This window comes from Neolamprologus multifasciatus, chromosome 2 (genome assembly GCF_963576455.1).
Source record: "Neolamprologus multifasciatus chromosome 2, fNeoMul1.2, whole genome shotgun sequence".
NCBI lineage: Eukaryota > Metazoa > Chordata > Actinopteri > Cichliformes > Cichlidae > Neolamprologus > Neolamprologus multifasciatus.
The window spans coordinates 34,549,516-34,571,864 of record NC_140440.1 but is presented as its reverse complement, the minus strand read 5'-3'; the positions used below and the strand labels follow the sequence as shown (position 1 = coordinate 34,571,864).

The 22,349-nt window shown below is 39.5% G+C and overlaps 1 long non-coding RNA gene across 1 annotated transcript in view; it reads left to right on the top strand.

Moving 5' to 3' along the window:
- Positions 1-291: 291 nt before the first annotated feature.
- Positions 292-22,349, top strand: part of LOC146524965 (uncharacterized) — a 214,718-nt gene continuing 192,660 nt past the window's right edge. Inside the window, exon 1 of the long non-coding RNA XR_014868823.1 lies at positions 292-2,672. This is a non-coding gene — a long non-coding RNA (uncharacterized LOC146524965). The remainder of the gene's footprint in view (positions 2,673-22,349) is intronic.

Here is a 22,349-nt window from a genome sequence, read left to right as displayed (position 1 = left end):
CCCGTTGTGCTATTGTAGGTCTCGGCTACAAAATTGCAATCAAAAGCTGCTAATGAATTGTCCTATTCTCATTTAACTTGCTTATTGTTTAGCAGACAGAAAGCAATGACGAGTCATTTGACCATTTGACACTGGAATTGTTTTCTACTGCACCATCAAGCTAGCATATTGGCCAAAACACACACAGGTGCACACACACCTGCTGTGTTACCAGTACCAGTAAAATATTGGCATCTAGACACACATAAGACTCATCAACTAGGCAAACCAGGTGGTTATACAGAAGTGTTTCAAGTTAACTAAGTGAAGAGGCAAAAAATTAATTGCTTTCATCTCCTGCCATTTTTTAAACTTGTTAAAGAAAAGAACTTCCAATAAAAGGCGATTTACACCAAAAGCTGTGCAAGGTCATAAATGAAAGAAATGTAACAGTCTGACAATTTCCCTTCTCTCTTGCACACATGCCCACCGTGCAACACATCTGTGAAAGTGACAGACGTGCAGACTGCCCCCCCCACTGACGACGAGGTCACACTAAATCCCGGTGATCAGGAATCTCAATGGGGTGCTTTAGGCTTCTTCCCAGGCAACAGATCCAGGGGCATCTCTCTAGCAAGCGCCTCTGGGGAAAAGTCACACTTTTAAAAGACGGAAATTAAGTGGAAAAATGTCTGCTCACTCACTGATGTAATTATCTGTCCTGGATTAACATCTGTTCGCAAGCCTGAGTGCCAAGTCCACTTCAACATGTGCCAGTACCTCGTGGCAGTGCCGGGTATGTGTACCTGTGTCTATTTCTAAACACTGTGTATCTTGGCACCAGCTGGAGCAACTTTTCACTCTGACATCCTCCACCCATTCAACATCTGTGTATTTATGTGAACATCTTGGCTGCAGTCATTGAGAATACCAACGTTGTGACACCACCTGATCAATTTTTCCAGTTTAAACATGATACTGCAGCACCGCTTTTCTTAGATGCAATTATTGTACAAATTACTTGAGCTTCACAAAGCAGAAGAAGAGGTGAACTACAGAGTATTTACAATTATATAACCATATAATATCCCTTTATTGGTTGTTATGATTGTTAGAGTTGCCGGAAGTATCTATTGTTTTCTGACCACCAGTTTCTTATTATAAAGTTAATCTAAATAAGGGATGAGTACCAACAGATTATGCATTATTTTCGATGGGAAGCCTCTGGAAAGCTCATTACCATGTTTCATTTATCTGTATCATGTGTCAAGGTGGGTGTTCACCTGGTGGCTTATTCTCACCTAAACAACTCTGTTGTAACAGAACTCAGGTGGCCTGTGTGCACTAGAGGACTTGCTTGATATTCAGCTTGCAAACCTGAGCTAATCCATTATGCATCAGCGTTGTTATACTCCTTTTTACTTTTCCACCTTATTAGAAGGGTCAACTTTCCCTGGTGCTGCTCTCAGTGTGAGCTAAATGAAGGATTCCATCTGAGTTGTGCTTATTGACATGCAATAACCAAAAGGATTAGACTTTACTAACATCCCACTGTGGAAATGCCATCCAATGTAAGTGCATGGACTGTATTCGGATGACCCTTGGGTATACATGGTGAATATTCCCAAGAATGTTAAACCCACTGGGAGCAGATTATAATTGAACTATATCATGCAAAAGAGAATCTGCATCTCCTCTTGTTAACTGGGCCCTAATTATCTTTACTCTTTAGTTATTGGAGTAAAGGGGATACAGCACTGTGTCCTCTCTATTAGATCAACCGTCTGGGGAGTTTTTTAGCTATAGGTTAATGAACTGCAGAATATCAGGCAGAATGCAATCACAGCTCAGCCAGTATTACCATAGATATGATGCCTGTGAGCATGTGCATCAGGGATAGGGGAAGTCATCCCTCAGGGGAGCATACCCCTGTAGCTTCAGAAATGTATAATTAGCATCAATGCTACGATGGTTTTCTCTTACTGAACGCTCAATATTTGAAATCATCTGCCCTGGTTGCCACACAAATGGCTCTGGCTGTGGGATGCTATCAATTACACTCATTACAATGCATGACATGCTTTACAGAGCTCAGTTAGTATAAGATTTGTGTAGCCTTTGGCTTGTCAAATGATTTTATAATTGATTAGATTAATGCTGATCAGTGCTAACGCTGAGCACAGGGTGGACTGATGTCAGGGTAGATCAGATAATTGAACATAGAGTTAGCCTGAATATGTTATGCGTGATTGAATGGTTTTTAAACATTTTTGCAATTAGTCGTAAATTATTGGTAAAAATGAATGGAACATCTGCACATCCTAAAGGAAAAAAATATTCAAAGGCATTACACTAATTACAAAATAGGTGTATTTTGTCCCCAGATTTAATTAGTTGTTCTCTAGAACATATTAAGAAAGTTGATGAAGATACAAACTAGAGACTATGATGATGGTCAAGGGCGTAGATTTGGCATGGACGGAGGGGACATGTCCCCACCAATGATTTGATCTCTTCGAGTAAAGAAAAACAAACCCGATCGAGAGAAAAAAACGATCTGTCAGCGTCTCATTCAGCGAGCGGTGCAGAAAGAGTTAAATGAGTTCTCTACTGGAGTCCTACCTCATGTGACAAATATTTGAATGTCTCCCTAATTCTGAGGTCTCAAGGTTGGCAAGTAGGTGCTAGGCTTGGTCCACATCAGTCTAAAATTGTATGTAACCATGAATAATGTGATGCCATGTCCACCAGGAGAGACTGGACAGTACAAATATGCCAGCAGTTCATTTCAGCTAACGAGAGGAGCAGGCATGTGTTTGTTGTGTGGGGCATGTAGTCCATGTCTGTTGCTGTAACAGTAGTTCATGTTGAGAATAAAACATCCCAGCTCACTGATCTGATAGAGGCAGTAGTGCCTAAAGTGTTTCTGAGAGATCTGTTACTTTGTGGTCATCTTAGACGAGTAGTTTTATGGTAAAATGGTAAATGGTCTGTATTTGTATAGCGCTTTACTTGGTCCTAAGGACCCCAAAGCGCTTTACACTGTACACAATCATCCATCCATTCACGCACACATTCACACACTGGTGATGGCAGCTACATTGTAGCCACAGCCACCCTGGGGCGCACTGACAGAAGCGAGGCTGCCGGACACTGGCGCCACCGGCCCCTCTGACCACCACCAGTAGGCAACGGGTGAAGTGTCTCGCCACAACGACCGAGACTGTCGGAACCGGGGCTCAAACCGGCAACCTTCCGATTACAAGACGAACACCCAACTCTTGAGCCACGATCGCCCCATTATGGACAAAACCCACCAGATCATTCAGTGTTTCATTAGTGCTAATGTATCAGGGATGTTGGTGTAACTGAAGTAATGTTAAGTCCTTAAAGTCATATTCTTCTATTGTCATGACTGTATTTGAAGCTATTTTTAATTTTGTATGATACCTGATTTATATGAAATATGGCTGAAGTCTAAAATACTTAGTCAGTCATTTGTTTAATAGTAATTTAACATTATATAATTCACATATAAAACTATGAATTGTAATTTTAAACGGTTTAAAAGCAAGTAGAATAACATATGTAGGCAAGTATATTTCTCCTTTTATCAAGAGGCAAAAACAAAAAGGAAAAAATAAGAAACAGGGCAGCGTTCGGTGGTTGAATCATCCGTCCCCACCAATGCCACAACCAAACCTACACCCTTGATGATGGTGATGACATGTTACGCTCTGTAGTATTAGCCACTCTGTCGGAAAAGTAGCAGATAGAACATTTGCATAACTGTATTCGACCTATTAGGTTGATCCTTGTTAATACTATTTACTATTAAAAGCAGTGACTTGATGGGCAAAGATGGCTTTAATCACAGATCTCAGCACTTCTCTTCTGGCCTGGCTGTGGTGTGCTAACACCATGCCTATGTGCTAGCGTTAGCTCTGCTCCACCAATCGTTCAATCTGTGAGGTTACAGGTCAAATGTCTGCCGCTTCACCTTAGATATAGTAGCATGAGCACGATGTCATATTGGAGCTCGGTCCTCAAATGAGCGGACCGTACATTATTCACAGAATGTGGGCTTCTCTTGCATCAGCACAGCCCTCAGCTCTTAAAGCATAGTGCTCGTAGCTTCCCTGCTGGTTCTGCTTTGCTGGCAGACTCAAACCTTGCAAACTACCCCTTCATGTTCTGTGGACTTGCTCTCCACTGGTAACATGATGCCATGCGTGTGGGAGGTAGAATAGCTAATGACGGTTTCCTGACTACCAGCTTGCCTGTAGACAAAAGAGGGTCATCACTACGGCCCAGAACATCATCAGATGCCATCTTCCCTCCCTGTAACATCTTTATAGTTCTCACCACCCCAAACACACCCCTTGAATGAGCTGCTGCCCTCGGGCAGACATTTCAGGACAGTAAAAACAAAGACAAACATTTGATTAAAAATAACGCTTTTATCTAAATGCTGCACTAGATGCTGCTGAAACTGTACAATTTTGTAAAACCAAAAAGAGTTGTGCAACGAATGCCGCTAGAATATGAAATGTCTCGCATCACGTGTGGTATGATGTGTGTTTTGTCCTTTCAGGTAATTTTAGATATTTGTTTGTGTTTATAGACTTTTTCCAGACCTTTGCACTAATTGAACATTGTATCCAATTTTGTTAAATATATTATTCTATTTTTATTCACAAATCCAGCAGTAGCTTCTTTTAACTTTCTTTATCCTGTCTTCCTTCTCTCACCCCAACCGGTCGCAGCAGATGGCCCCGCCCCTCCCTGAGCCTGGTTCTGCTGGAGGTTTCTTCCTGTTAAAAGGGAGTTTTTCCTTCCCACTGTTGCCAAAGTGCTGCTCATAGGGGGTCATATGATTGTTGGGCTTTTCTCTGTATCTATGAAGCGCCTTGAGGCGACATTTGTTGTGATTTGGCGCTATATAAATAACATTGAATTGAATTGAATTGAATTGAATTGAATTGAACTTTCCACTAGTTTTAGATAAAATACTTTCCTGTGATAATTTTGGCAACTTATTTTTCATTAGTTGGTGCGTCTACTCTGTCATTTCATGTGCAATAGAGGTCCAGCTGCCTGTACGCTCTTTTCCCAGCATTTTTAAAATCTCCTGAGTTTTTTGCAGTTTCAAATATGTTCCTGTGTCTCACAAGGTTAGTGCACGCCTGTTCTTATACTCAGTGTTATCAATATCACTGTGTACATGAAAAGAAAGGCAACCTCTCCTCAGTAAATCCTGGTAGCTTTTTCAAACTGCCTGAACAGAAGCACTCAGTTTAATCTAGTGTTAAGTGTAAATGCTTCCACAGCTACTGGTTCCCTCCCCTGAAGAGCAGCTGATCAAACTGCATCTACTATTTACTACACGGTTTAGTCACTTATGATTATGTTTATTTCTGGTATTTAAACTGACATTGGAGAGCTGTATGTCATTTTTTCTTTATGTTTCCAGTGGTTGTAGTTTCTTGAGTTCCCTGACTTGGGTATCAATAACCAGCATCACTGCCTGGGGTGGTTATTACCCTGCAGTTGTCCATTGTTTAATAATTTCATTGTGAAACAAAGCCTCGAGGCAGATATTTTGAATTTGAGTATTTGTTATTACACAGGTTCTTTGAGTAATCACCCCAGACTGAGCATTGATTAGGACGGTCTGGGTAGACACTTTCTCTACAAATTGTTTGTAGACACGCTCAGGATGTGAGGTAATTTAAATAAATGAGCTTAAACAAGAAGCTTAATACAAATTTAAGCAACCGACCCAGTAACTTCAGCTTTAAACGTCATAATTCTATCTTCATGTGACAGGTGCAGTGGTCAGATTTATTTTGATCAATACAGCTTAATCAACAGAGCACACACTCTTCATCAAGTCACAGATGCCTCGATGTTCTGATGCACTGCCATTAATTTGTAATTTTGATAAAGGATCTGTACGACTTCCTGTGTAACAGCAGGTCCAGTGCTTCTGTTGTTTTCATCCATTTTGTTTATGAGACAAAATCTCTGATCAAATACCATCTTATGGCCATCTCCTCTCCAGCTGGTTCACAGGTGGCTAAGTACACTTTGCTCTTATTTGTCCGGCCTGGCTTTTCAATATTAGTCCTCTCTCCATCTATGGAAAAGGCCCTGATATTGTTATGAGAGGGGAGCATGGAATCAGGAAGAGCAAAAAGGCATTTGGCTGGCATTTCCCAACTTGGCTAAATCCAACTCCCGGTGCCTGGGCCAAACTGTTTCTGTTTGAGCACTGATGATGACACTGTTCCAGGTCTCCACCTGGGTCCTCCTCTTCTGATCAGTGTGGTGACCGTGCTGCGAAGGGATAAGCAACAGCAGGGCGCTCTTATCTTTCCCTAGTCTTCCTGCGCTGATAAGCATAGAGAGATTATCAGGATTGAACGGTGTTAGAGTCACAGTCTTTTATGCTTGACCTAAGATCGATGTACATATGTCTGTTTGACGGTAGCTCTGGACATACACAGTCAGATTTCATGTTTTGCATAAACAGGCACTTACGTTCTACTGTGAGTCGCTTTTTAATAGAAAATGCTTTATTTCATGCTTTAAAATTCACTATTATTTACAGTAAAATAAAAACACTTTGTCCTTTAAATAAATTCCCATCAAGTATCTAATGCATTATTGGGAATTTCCCAAGAGCTGCAATTATAATTTTATCATGCTTGCTCAGCTTTCTTATCCTAATCACATACAGCTTTGTGTGGTTTAACATATTTAGAGGGCTAAAAGCCACACAGTGTTTTATAACAACAAAACCTTAATTTTCATCCAAAAACTAATAGTATTGATGCTTTGTGCGACACCTACTTTATCCTCATGCAAAATGGGCTTATGCACTCAGGGTAACTACGGCAACATTGTGCTTTGCATGAGCTACAAATTCGGACATTTAAGGAGAGCCAGGCACTGCTTGCCGAAAGCCTTCGGTCACACACAACTACTACTGTGTGAAGAAGATGTGGAATTAATAACCATGAACTTTTCAAAATAATTGGTATGGAAAGAAGAGTACGTTGCTTTATAAGATGATTGCATGTCACTAAAAAAAGGCTACAGACTTGACCTTTCCCCCCTCATAGACCTTAGAAAAACTTCAAAGCCAATAAGTGATCATGTAATTTTGCATATTTTGCAGGCAAGAATAGAAAGAAGAGTAATTTGATTAAATATGATTTGAAAGCTAAGCTTTTATATTCCCATTGTTCTTAAATGTTAAAGAATTTTGTCCGTGCTGATTGGTTTCTTGGGGAAAAACGACTATCAATATATATAAAAAAGCATTTAGTAAAACAAATTTTTTTTATTGTATGTAAACATGAATCTGTCTACATACAATACAAAGAATGAGCTTTTCAGAAACCTTCTGTTCATGTTGATTTTGTTTACATATTTACATATAACATATTCCCACGGTACAACTAGTAGAAAATACTAGTTGGTCCCTATAAATATAGCTCAGACAAAATACAGACACCTCAGCAGCCGCCTTTGGCTCTACAGACTGCTGTCCTCTCTGTGCAACTTCTGCTGCATTGGCTGTAACTTCTACAGCCTATGTTACATGGCCGAGAACCTTGTTGCACTATAAAGCTGACACATCAGGACTGTTGGATCCTTTAAATCAGTCCCTTACAAATCGACAAACACTTATTTTTAATTGACGCTATAACTTATATATTTAATTCATAATGTCTATATATATTTGTTAACTCAAATGTGCTTCATTTGCAACTTTCATGGTCACTCTGGTTGTGCTTGCAACTCTTAGCTAGCTTGATTACTAGTTTGCTAGCTAAGCGCAGTCATTCACAAACTACAGAAATGCACTTTTACAGCCTGCAATCAGCAAATGATGACACTGCAGGAAGCAAAATGCATGACAACTGACCTCAGTTGCATGACATGAGCACAGCTGCATTCACTGGTGAAACACAGCTTTCATTCAGTGGCCTATCAGTCTCCATGTCTCTGTTTCATCTCTCTGAATACAAATGACAGTTTTTACCAAAGTGATATCAAGTACTTCACATTAACAATATGGTCCAGACTAACGTCAGTGTTGTAGATGGGCTCGGGTGGATAAAAGGAAGGATGCACAGAAAGATGGAGGCATGGCGTGCCCTTAGGGGTGCATGGGAGGACTTGGAGTACCTGGTCCAAATACCAGGGAAGGCCAGCTGGGGCTTTTGGCAAACATATTTTAGAACCAAGTGGCAGACCCTGAGCCCCTGAACTAATCCTGTTGCAGGTGATTATGTGGGGAGAATATGAGAAAGAGGCAGAAGACTACACCCCTTCTACCTTCCCCTATACTTCCTGTATCCTGCTGTGGATGCTCTTTGAAGGAATATGTCCAATTTGACTACACATTAAAAATCAAAGCCGTCCATTTGAATCATCATAGAAATGATTTTTAATGTGGCCAGTTTATGATGAACAAACACGAATGTTGTATGTCAGGTAATGTTATTGTGGTCAGATGATAATGTTGCAAAAGCCAAGCTTTAAAGAGAAAAATAATGTCTCACCTTGAAGCTTAAACGGGAGGCAAGTATAGATGCACGCTTTTAAAATACTGCAATTTTATAAGCACCCACACACTGAAATCACCACCTGCCATGTCAGTCCATGCCGACTGAAAGAGTCACAGTTTTGAGGTTTTGTCAGAAGCGACTGACCAACTTCGGGCTTAAAGCACAAAACAATTGTAATGTAAAGGTTTTAAACACTTTAACTGCAGATTGCACATGCTAGGATAAGTATAGGATGCTCTTAAATCAAAGTGATGCTGAATAAAAGGAGCTAGCACTGAATCTCCAAATGAAAACACACAAATCTAACGCGCACCATATAGTTAACTTTAGAGCTCGTTCATACAGTGCAACCCCGTCATTAAGTTTTCAGTCATGAACTATATAAAGTTTGGACTGGCGTTATAAGCAATTAGTCGAAACTATGGAATTACTACAGTTTTTTGTGTGGGCTGCAGCACTTTTCAGCAAAATCAAGGCATGCCATTTAAGCCCCAGGGGGCCCTAAAATTGCTTCTTTTCAGGTTACCTAAATATTCAAAAGGTAAATGACAAAATGGTCTTTTTTCTTGCTCCTATTCTTTTTCTCTCTGTTGCTAGTTGAGTGGCAGGTACAGCCTGTGACAAACAGGGCTTGTAACATGCTCCAGATCTGTCAAGGCTGATTTCAGTGGCCTCATTTGACTAACAAAAATAAAAAAATAAAAAAATCAGACACCACGCCCAGTTGATCATGAGATTGTGAGACGAAATGAGTGGTTAAAGATTAAATCTGTTTGGACTTCAACGACCTTTATGTGCTTTATTGGATTGTATGATTCTAACACTGTATGGGCAGTGCAGATCTTTTCTGTTGACGGTGGGAAAAGGTGCAAAAATGATTCATAGTCAGGTTGTGTCTGCAAATATGTTGCTGTGTCTGATTGCAAAGCAAAGTGATTTAGCATGATGGATGGCATATTATTGATGATCTAGAGCTTAGATTTCACTTTTCCTCATGTTTGTTATCACAGTGTTATGTTCATATTCATCCTCAAACATATTTTCCCAGGTTATATATGATCTGCATTTAAAAAACAGTAAATTAATACTAGATAAACAAGTATTAAATATATAAATTTATTGCTATTATATAACCAGGATGAGAAGATCTGGAAAAATATCAGATATAATAGGAATTTTTTTTTTGGAATCTGGACGCGATAACTGGGGAAATATAATTGACGAAGGTCACTATTGCCACACTGCTAGATATCACTCTTCCTGGAGGTAGCTTAACTTGCTAAATATTCGCACGCGTTAGCTGTCACTTCAAAAATAATCCTCCTTAGACCCCTGCCAACCAAAACTCCCTGCCAAAGCGTTTTCCTCAGTGCTATTAGAGGATTTAGTCATGTGACTGTTTGACTTATTTTTTTTGGCACTTCTTCTTTTATCTTACTTTTGTCTTGTCTGTCAAACTGCCTCTGAAGTCATGTTTGACTCAAATTGAATCAAAGTTGGGGAGTTGGAAGAACTATAATGGGATTATAAACACACCCAAAATGAAGTGACCAGAAACGCAGTTCAGTGCAGTAAGTATGTCGTCTGTCTGAAAGAGAGAATCGCATTATCCAAAAGGTTGTTGTGCACAATCCATTACATGGGTTGTCTATTTACTTGATATTTATTGTTTTACTTGGCTTTCCAATTCAGTTTTATGCTCCGTATTGCTCAGACTATGTTTTGCCCTTATTTTCTGCTTCATTGGGATCTGCAGGTAAGGTGAGTAGGCTTTAGCTTTCAAATGATATGATAGTCACATGGAGACATTGATCATGATGGATGAGATTGTGCCCCCCCCCCTCCTCCCCCCCTCCTCCCCCCACTGTTCCACCCATAGTATTTGATGGGTTTTTTTTCTGGAAGAATAAAGAGCGTGAGTAGCATCCAGCAGACACAGAGGACCTCTCATAGCAAGACAAAGTGAAAAAGTAGGGATTTATATAAAAGGGATTAGTCTTGGCTGATAATACATTTGGTCATTTTGCTTCATGAGGATTCTAAAATTAAAGCTTCATAAGAATATGACTTCTCATGGATTCAGAATTCATTTTGAGCCATTTATTTCTGTCCTTGTCTCTCTTTTCCCCCCGCTCTCCTCTCTTAGAGCCAAAGGTTCGATGATTAAATGATGTATTATGTGGAATGCATCAGCCAGGTTGTGTACAATGCATCTGTTTTGTTATTCTTCCAGACATAGCCTTACCCAAGGCAAGCCTGTGATGCAGAAATGGCCTCAGCTGCTGTGTTCCCATTTATTTATTGTCATGCATTGGACACCTATTTGTACAGTTTTCCACAAAACACAAACTGGTTTAATTGCTACAACCACCACCAGATTTCCAGAGTCCTCGTTTTGACAGCCATCCATGATAATATCCTGCTGGATGATACTGTGCACATTTAGGTCTAGTTTATAAATAATATTTACACTTTAATACTTTAATTTATTCATTTGAAATGCGATCGCCCTAACATTCTGTTTTTGCCACAGTGACACTTTTTCTCGTTTTTATTAAAAAGCCATGCAAATCACAAATATTTGCATAACATCAAAGAAAAAACTATATGGTGAAGGTTATGTTTGTTTATGTAAATACAGTTAGAGGGTAATATTTTTGCAACCAATACCAAATAAATTGCATCTTGCCATTATTAATGGCTCCAGCTACTGTTCACATACAGTGGTTATATAGCCATGGATATATCCACCATTAAGATAAGTTATTAGATAATTGACTTGTCCATCCTTCCATCCATCCATCCATCCATCCTCCCATCCATCCTTCCATCCATCCATCCATCCATCCTTCCTTCCATCCATCCATCCATCCTTCCATCCATCCTTCCATCCATCCATCCATCCTCCCTTCCATCCATCCATCCATCCTCCCATCCTTCCATCCATCCATCCATCCTTCCATCCATCCATCCTCCCATCCATCCATCCATCCTTCCATCCATCCATCCTTCCATCCATCCATCCTCCCATCCATCCTTCCATCCATCCATCCATCCTCCCATCCATCCATCCATCCATCCATCCTCCCTTCCATCCATCCATCCATCCATCCATCCTTCCATCCATCCATCCATCCTTCCATCCATCCTCCCATCCATCCATCCATCCTCCCATCCTTCCTCCCATCCATCCATCCATCCATCCATCCTCCCTTCCATCCATCCATCCATCCTTCCATCCTTCAATCCATCCATCCATCCTCCCATCCATCCATCCTTCAATCCATCCATCCATCCTTCCATCCATCCATCCATCCTCCCATCCATCCATCCATCCATCCATCCATCCTCCCATCCATCCATCCATCCATCCATCCTCCCTTCCATCCATCCATCCATCCATCCATCCTTCCATCCATCCATCCATCCTTCCATCCATCCTCCCATCCATCCATCCTTCAATCCATCCATCCATCCTCCCATCCTTCCTCCCATCCATCCATCCATCCATCCATCCTCCCTTCCATCCATCCATCCATCCTTCCATCCTTCAATCCATCCATCCATCCTCCCATCCATCCATCCTTCAATCCATCCATCCATCCTTCCATCCATCCATCCATCCTCCCATCCTCCCATCCATCCATCCATCCATCCATCCTCCCATCCATCCTTCCATCCATATTGTAGGGGCCTTGAGTCTATCTAAGCTATCACAGTGTGAAAGGCATTCAACAATACCCTGGACAAGTGGCCAGTCTATTAGAGGGCTAAAACAGGTAGACTACACATAAAATCACCAATGAACCTTTGGACAGGCACAGACTTATACCACGAGTTGACGATGCAATCCACCGCACCACTGTGCTGTCCATAACTGAATTATGCTATCTAGTTTTTGGTGTCTCAGAGATATTGTACATGACAAGATAACTGACTTTTTCTTTTTTGATTATCTTTGTCAGTTTGCTAGTCCCTGTGATGGAAGTGAATTATCTTCTTGTTGTGTATTTATCTATTTAACTGCAAAGAATTCTCAGCTGACCCTTGGTTTACTTCATTCACTGATGATAAATGTGCAAGATGGGACTGGGAGGAGGAAAGTGATAGAGATGACAGAGAAAACGTACAACAACAACAACGTAGGACCGATTTTTACAGACAAATATTTTCTTTGGTAATTATAGTGGAGCCTGTAGGCTCAATTTAACAACCACTCAAACACCTTGTATAATTATAGTTGCTTAATTGTGGGATAAACATATGATAGTATGAAACACATTTTGTATTTATGGAGAATTTGAAACATATTTTGATCATTAAAAGAAACCCAGAGAAGGTGTATATGTGAAATTCATTCTAAAAACACTTGAGAAGTGAAGAGAAGTGGAGAGTCTCAGAGAAAGTCAGGGGAGAGACAGGAATTTGAGTGGAAGTGGAAAATGAAGAGAAAGAATGTAATGTTAAAGGGAGAGAGGTATGAGGAGATGAAAGAGATGGAGCAGGTTATGAAAAGCAGAGTGACACAGAAAACGAGGCTCAGAGAAAGAGCAGAGGGGACACACGGGGGGAAACTCAAACATACCACACAAGCCATTTTTGCCCTCCAAACATCTTAAAATGTACATATACTATCTCAGAATATTTCTTCTTTTTCTTCCTAAAACCCTGTGGCAAACTTTATTTTTGAACCTTTGTATTCTTCCAACCCCGTATAAAGCCACAGTGATGGTTATGGACTGGCCTGCATTTACATCGAGCTTTTCTAGTTGTATTGACCACTAAGTGTCTTCCCCAGTATAATTGAAAGCATTTTTTAAGCTGAAACATTTTGAATTTAACACAACTCACAACTAATTAAAATTCTTGGACATAGGAATTACACAGAAACACAATACAGTACAAGTTGTACACATATACAATAAAATGTATGAATGTACAAGAAGCTATTTATGCATAAATAGCTTCTTGTAAAGAAAGTTTTTTTTAAAATTTTTGGTAAATTAATTGTTTTTTCACATATTAAATAGATTTCTTTTCAGCTCCTTTTGATGTGTAACTCACCGAAAGGAGGGGAAAAAATTCCTTAGATTTACTGAGGAAGGAGTTTGAAAACTTTCAAAATGTAGCACATGAAAGTGCAAAAACAAATCTTTGAGGCAGCAATACCTTGTATTCTTTAAACCCCCAGGGTGCGTTATTATTATAAGAGCAACTATTTAATGAGCTGTTCCTACAAATAATATTGTTTGTGCAAAACTGCTACATTTCATCTTAAATATATATATCAATGTATCTATATGCATTTACAGCATTTGTTTAGTTTTTCCTTTAGGTATAACCTATAATTTTCTTTCTTGTCTCCATAACTGGCAACATAATGGTGGAGATGCTCCGTGTTCTGTGTATCTCTAAGTGTGCAGATGCTGCCACGCTGCAAGCTCCAAATAATCCCGCATTCTGGCAGAGAACTATAGCCTAAAATAATGGGCAGCACATTATCTTAGCTAACAACATATTTCTGTGTCAAGGGCAATTTGGCAATAGGCTTGATGTTTAAGGGCTCATAATCATTCAAATAGCATTAGCTAAACACCCCTTTAAGAATGTGCAAGAGCATGCACACACAAACACACACACACATGCGCGTGCAAGCGTGTGCGAATGTGTGCAAACACACACGCACACATACGCACGTACACTACCACACGCAGCATGGTCTGTGATTGATTAGAGCAGTGGCACTGGTACAATAGCTCGGAGGGGGTGCAATCCTTAAATAGCAGATTTGAAGGGAAAGAAAGGCAAGCCAAGAATTTTGATCAGCTGAAAGAAAACTGTTCTGGGTGGTGTTCAAGTACAAACACACAATCTTTAGAAGTAAAAAAAGGAGCAACTTTCTTTCCTAATGCTACATTGTAAGCCAGCATCTTACCTAACATTGTCTATATGCTCAGCAGGTGTGGTTGTACAGTCACTGTACTTTTTACTGCTACCTAAACCAACATATTTATCATTACTCTGATGAATTGATTACTAGGGATGCAACGATACCAATTTTTTCAAACCGATACGATACCGATACTTGGATCTGAGTACTTGTCGATACAGAGTACAAAAAAACGATACTTCTACCACACACACACACACACAAATACAATTAATTGGAAGACAGGTTTTATTATATTCCCTGCCGATAAAAAATAAAATCTTAATAAAAATGACCACAAAAAAATTTCAAATGAAAAATAAGCACTTCTGTTAAATTATTGCAGAGTCTCCACATTGTAATTTTACAAAATATCACTGAACTATTGGCACTGTCTCGAGCTTTCAGAATAATAAATAAACACTTCTGTTTGGAATAAAATAAATACAAATTAGGTTTGCGAATAAATAAACTTTTAAATTATTGCAGTTATTGCGGTTCACACTGCTGACATTTGTTTAGCCTAGCTACAGCAGCCTCCAGTTTCTCTTTTTTATCTGGAGCCGCCAGTCTCACTCGCCTAACCCTGTGCCTGTTTAGCGTGGGATGTCCCCCTAGTGGCCAATCTAAAAACTACAACAGAAATGACAAGCCACCCTCTGATTAATGAAATAAGTTGGTATCGGTTCATGGTATCGGTTAACTTTTACGAGTATGAGTACACACACATTTTACAGTATCGGCCCCGATACCCGATACCAGTATCGGTATCGGTGCATCACTATTGATTACCATAATTTTGTAAATAAAGAGGTATATGCTGTAGGACCAGTTAGTTATTTTATAAAACTTAATAATATATAGATAAATACAATATAATAAAATAAGGTTTTCTACTGTGTAACAAAGCAAATTAACATAATAAGACAAACAGGTTTAAAAATTAGTCTTTCCTTAAAGAGAAAATAAATGTAAACAAACAATGTGTCAGGTTCATGGTTTTCACACGTGTACTAAAACACACAAAAAAAGCAACAAAGAAACAAACAAAGGAGCTAATTTGTACAAAAACGTGCAGGATTTGAGGGTAAGAGGAGAATTCACAAGTATAAAGTGACGCTAGCTTTATTAGACTTTATTTCCCAACTTCATATCAGGTTCTTTTTTCACACTTTCCTGGTAGAAAACATCACCTTTCTAAATGGCACTGAATAGTATAGAATAATGCGTTTATTCAATTAACAAACAGCATCGTTGTGTTTTCAAACCGATCCTCTAACACATCACACTGTATTTCTATCAGCTTCACAAATCCGCCTTCCCAGAAAGCCGATAAAAGCAAAAAGACAACAAATGAATATTAATAATCTCATAATAATTAATGGAAATTTGATTGTAAAAAGTTTGATTTATTTTCAAACCTGTGCAATCGACTTTATTTACTAATAAACTGACAGTTACCAGTTAATGCATATTTTAAAATCTACGCCGTCCAATACGTTTTGTGTGCAACGAGACTCGTATGTAATTTCACAGAAAACTGCTTGGACAAGTGGAAAATCGCATCTCTTCTACCAGTGACTCCCTCTCCTCCCCTCAGTCATCCACCATTAAGCTTGCACAGTAGCAAAACCTGTTGGCAGTCTAAGCCATGCTGCTACCTGCTGAAATGTAACTAAGACAAAGCTCCTTTATCTGCCCTACTAGTCTGCTGTCCTTAGCACACAATTTACTATTCAGTCATTTAGCAGATGCTCTTATCCAGACAGAGACATAATAAGTGCATTCAAATACGAGGGTGGCTGTAACTGCCTCATATTTCCAGCCTGTCCTCCAAACAATGTCAGATGTGAAGGGCAGTGGTGCTGGAGGTCACGGGAGACCTGTCTGGATGGCAGACTGCAGAGATGACTTACTTTATGACTCCCTCTTTGGCTTTCTCTCCCTCCCTGTCTCTCTGCCTGTCTCGTCCCCTCCCTCACTCTCCTTGGCGGATTTCTCATTTCCCATGTTTTTTCTACCTGCATGCCACATTACATTTTGAAGGTGAATCCCATAAATACTGAAATTACTTTGGAGGATAAATTACTTGGAGTTTTTTTTCCTTTTCTCCTGATTACCATTGCACGGAGTCCCTGGATTCATTTTCCATTGACAATTTCTCCTGGATATTCTTGAAGCAACTTCATACATTGTGACAAGGCTAACAGTGTACTTTCCTTCACAAATACTGGCTTGAAACAAAGGACAAATGAAGGGACTGAAAAATGTGGTGATTTATTTAATCCCTTTGAAATGTATATCATTTTCAGATTTGTTCCCCCTGTCTCACGTTTCTAATTCAGTCTCAATTTTTATCTAAGGAAACAGGCCCGGAAAATTAATCTCCTGAAGACTCTTGACAGGGTCATGTCCAGACTCGCAGACATTCTCAGCAGGTGCTTGCGTTGTCTGTATGAGACTGTGTGTGTCAGCACGTGCAGCTTTTACCTGCAGTCTTATTTTTTCGTGCTATGCCTGTCATTGTTACGCGCCAGCTATCGAGACAAATCCGCTGCGTGTGGACATCAATGTGTCAATCACAAATTTCAGCTTACATTTGTTTCAACCTCACCTTTTAGCTGAGTTAACAGCTTAAAATCACAAATAGTGAGCATGCTAATCTGTAAACTGAACTTTCTTTTTTGTCATTTGGTGCTAAAAAACATCCCTCACTATTTGAACAATGATCACAAAAGCTCAAAGCCTAGTGGCCATAAATAAAGTTGTTGTCAAGGCAAAGAATTACAAAGCCTATCTTCTGAATGAAGCTCAGAAACACAGGAAATCCAAGACAATCTGTGACTGGTTGCTAAGAAGGTTTTGCATTGTCTGTTATATAGTCTCTGCCTTTCTGCCACCAGTGCACACTTCTCCAATAACATGTCAACAAGCGCCCACACATAACAAGCGTATGTGTGGGCGTGCCATGTGCCAGAAGAATATTAACCTACATCCCCATCCACTCATCCCCTAAACCCATCCTCTTGAGTGACAATGCTCCTGCTATTCATGCCAACAAGAAAGTTCCTATTTTATATTGCACACTGAGATTTAAGGAGGACTGGGAAATGTACATTAGCAATGTGGCTATGCCCCCCGTTTTTTGTTTTAAATTTCAGAATAAGCTTTAATTGCACTAGTAAATTAAAGTCTGGCAAGGCTTGTTTTGTGAATCCGTGTCACACTGGAGACATTTAGATTTTTTAAAAATTGTCAGCAAAACAAAAGAAATGTTCTGAAAGGCAGATTTATAAAAAAAACATACTTTCCATGTATCAACAGTCTCATCAGCCACTGATAACATTTTCTGAAGGGCATATTTCATTAATTCTTCCTTTAAAGTGTCATCAGGATGTCAATGGTGTATTGTGACATGTTTTGAAGTGATGAGCAAATAAATTTAGTGGAAATTACTTTGTTAAAATATCTGAAAACGATAGAGTTTTCAAATATTTTTTATTTTCTCCTTTCTATTCTTTCTCATCTGCTTTTCAAGGATGAGGGAAATTGTTTAAGCCAGTGTAAGTCACAAATGCTGTTTGATAGTTTTTTGGCCAAGCCCTGCCAACTCACCCCAGCACACACAACCACTGACACCCTCCCACACCCCCTACATACAGCCTCTCTGCAGGCATGCCAGTACCGAGCAGTGCCTTCACCATACAGAGCAATGGAGGGCCAAGCGGCAACTAGGGCAGCGGGGGCACAACCTGTCATGGAACTCTGCTGCCAAGCCTCAAATAACATTTGGAGGTAGCCTTGACTGAAAGTGACTTTCAAAGTTTATCTTAGTATTGCTAAGACCCATATTCATATGAACGGTGTACAAACAACACTAAAGGGTTGAAAGCAGTTTCTCTTGACATCCGTGCAAATTTAAAAATGTGGTATAAAGGTTAAATTAGCTATCCACTTCATCATGGCTGAAATCCTTTTCCTTTAAAAGACTCCCTCTTTCAAATCTCTGGTTTTATATATTAAGACACCATAAAAATACCTGGTTGTTAGCAGGTCTTACAGTTAAGTAAATACAGTAAATCCAACCTGAGATGGACAAAAACATATACATGTTTAACAGTGTCATTATTTATTCAACAAAACCTAAGCCAAAATGAATTAGTCCAAATGTGGATTGCACAACACTGGACATTATATTCTTCATTTCCAGTTAATACTTGTACAGCTGCTGTTATTGTGTATATATATATTTATATTTCTTCATACATTCTTATATATTTCTATACTGTGTATTGTGTATTTTGTTGTAGTTATTTTATTTTCAACTTTAATTTATATATTTTATCTTATTCTTTCCCAGTTAAATTTACCCTTCATTTTAATTTGTGTTGTACAGTTATTTCATTTTTAACTTAAATTTTTATATTTTATTTTATTCCTTCCATTCCATTCCTTAAATTTACCCTTTTTAATTTTCATATTTATTCCCTATCTTATTCATAGCCTTTTCTTTTTTTTTTCTTTAGGTCGCAAGCAGTTGTCTGAGCATTTCACTGCATATCGTACTGTGTATGACTGTATGTGACAAATAAAATTTGAATTTAGTCTGTGAGTACCGAGCCCACACTTCAGCTGCAATAACATAAAGTAATGGTTTTCTGTATGATTATCATTTTCTCACATTTTTGACTGGCTCTTCTTTACAATGTAGTTTGAGTTCACTGAGTTTTACAGACATTTGCTTATGCACACCTGTTTGAAGGTCCTACTAAAGCATTTGACTTGGGTTGAGGTCTGGAGTTCGACTTTGATTCTTTTAATTCTTTTCCAGCAATTCTGTTGTAGATTTGCTGCAATGCTTGGGATCATTGTCCTGTTGCACAAACACGTTTAAAGCTATCGTCACATTTGTTTCTAGAACACTTTTGTATACAGAGGAATTCATGGTTGACTCAGAGACTGCAGAAACAGCTACTTTGGAGATGTTTGATGCTGACCAAACATCTCCACTTTGGACATATCTGGCAAAAGGATGTTATTTCAGAAGTCTTGTGGTTCATTCAGATGAAACTTTTCAGACCTAAGACATCCTGCTATGCTCATTTTAGAGAAAAGACTCCTGGCAGCTCTTCCCAATAAGCCATATATCTTATTTGTCATATTTCGCAGTTTACCTGGGGTTGTATTTAAATCATTTTAGTACCTGGAAAGGACCAGATTATGATTAAGATTTTTTATTATGTCCTGATAAGTAAAACATGAGAACCTTTTACTGTGACTGGTAAATCCACCAAATATAGGTGCCCAAAGAAAAGACAGATGACTAAAATCTTAAGGATAGATCTTCTGGGAATCATAAAGGTCTATCGCAAATTTAAACTCATTGCATATTAGAAATGCTGTAATATTTCTCTTGGTAAGTAAAAACTTTGACCTCTTGGTGCCATTACAGTAAAAGTCAAGGTATTGCACATCCTGGTGGGATTGATCCACACTGTAAGGAAAAATGAGCACACAAGGAAGAATTAGTTTCACTGAATATTTTTGTGGTCAGATATTAATGTAACATTGCCTCTTCCAGATATACCATGCCAATACAGATATACCATACTATTGGTACCCTTTGATTTTACAGTAATCTCAACCAGAGAAAGTGAAGAGTCGTTTTTTACTTGTAAATGCAATTGCCAGAAATCCTCCACCAAGCCATCAATCAACCTCAGTTCATTGGAGGTTTGATTGAATTTCATCATTTCCTTCAGTCTGAGAGGTTCTGGGGTCGATAAGCCTGATATTTGTGTGGTAGTGTTAGTCACATTAATGATACAAGAATGATAGAAAGGAGGAGAAAGAACAGATGACTGTTTCACACAGTCCTCTTGAAATGTAAACTTTATGAAGCTGTGTAAATTTGCCTTGTCCTCTGTGTTACATATCTATATATCCATATATATATTATATGTATAATGGGCACAACATTTGGACCCATCAACATGATGCCTGGAAACAATTATTATTATTTACATTAACTTGTAACTCCGAGTTTCTCCTGATTGGCAAAGCAGCATCTTACATGGCAGCGCTGCCGCCCATTGGTGTGAATTGGAAACAAACATAACTTCATTGCACACTGAGGCTTCCGAACTCACAAGCTGACATATCCTTCATCGTTGACGTAGACCAGATGACCATATAAACAACATTTGTTCAGCTTAGTTAAAGTGCATATGTACCCCCATCATCACCACCCCCTGCAACTCTATGATGTCTCAGGAGGATTATTTTATGCTAAAATCTATGTAATTTAAAAATAAAAATATCTCAAAATCCTGTCCTTTTTATGGACAGGATTTCTAGGCGCAGCCAAGTGGCGGAGGGCTTTCACTTTGGTGGCCTCAGAATCTCATCTCTGATCTTTGCAGATGATGTGGTTCTGTTGGCTTCATCGGGTGAGGGGCTCCAGCTCGCACTGGAACGGTTCGCAGCCGAGTGTGAAGCAGCTGTGGGTAGTGACCGAAAGAACGAGATCGCGGATACAAGCGGCAGAAATGAGCTTCCTCCGAAGGGTGGCTGGCCTCTCCCTTAGAGATAGGGTGAGAAGTTCGGCCATCCGGGAGGGGCTCAGAGTAGAGCCGCTGCTGCTCCACATCGAAAGGAGCCAGCTGAGGTGGTTCGGGCATCTGACAAGGATGCCTCCTGGGCGCCTCCTGGGTGAGGTGTTCCGGGCATGTCCCACTGGGAGGAGGCCCCGCGGCAGACCCAGGACATGCTGGAGAGATTATATCTCTCGGCTGGCCTGGGAACGCCTTGGTGTTCCCCCGGATAAGCTGGAGGAGGTGGCTGGGGAGAGGGAGGTCTGGGGCTCTCTGCTTAGGCTGCTGCCCCCGCAACCCGGCCTCGGATAAAGGGGATGAAGATGGATGGATGAATGGATGGGTGGATGGATGGATGGGTGGATGGATGGATGGGTGGGTGGATGGATGGATGGATCTAAAATGTATCTCTGGGTGATTTTTTTTCCATGTTCCTAATCCTAACTGACTAGTTTATGAATGTTTTCTACTGTGTCACAATTCATCTACATCCAGACTTATTGATTCCATATCAAATGGTTTGTGAACTGAGTTGTTCTCCTTGATCTCTGCAGCAATCACTGCTGCTTCACAGTTTTGTTCTTCGTTTAAAGGTTTACTGAGAGTTATACAATAAATAAATATATTGTCCAAATTGCTAGTTGTTCAAAATCTGCTTGTGGGACTTAAATTCTAAAAGGTCCCATTTTTTAAAACTCTGATGTTAAAATCTGGTTACCATCTGTGTACAAACAAACAGTGCTTGACTTTTTCCACTACGGTCACTTTACCTGTGTTTGCCATTTTTGCAGGTGCGTAAAACTACAAACAATTAAAAGCTGGAGCTCCAAGCCTGAATTATACATTTTGGAACAGACATATTTGTTTAGATAAGACCATCTAATATTTTATCAACAACCTTATGAACCCCTTATGTCCCCCAAATACACTTAAGGTGGCACACAAAAAGGAAAAATAGGCTTTATTACTACAAATATTTATGATGTCCTTTGATTCTCCAGTGAACTTGGAGTGTGTATGACAAGACTGAGGTGTAGAGCAAGAACAAAATAAAATGATAATAATAGAAACATAATCTCCTCTTTCATCTTTAATTTTTCACCATCAGATCAGAGCAATGTAGCACTCATCATCTTCTTAATTAGCTGTCATAATATGGCCGAGAGGAGTTCCAGAAAAGATTCTTCCCTTGACACAGGACAATAACGAAAATGGGTAGGGTGGTTTCTAGGATATTTCACAAGTGTTTTCCTTTATAGTGTCTTC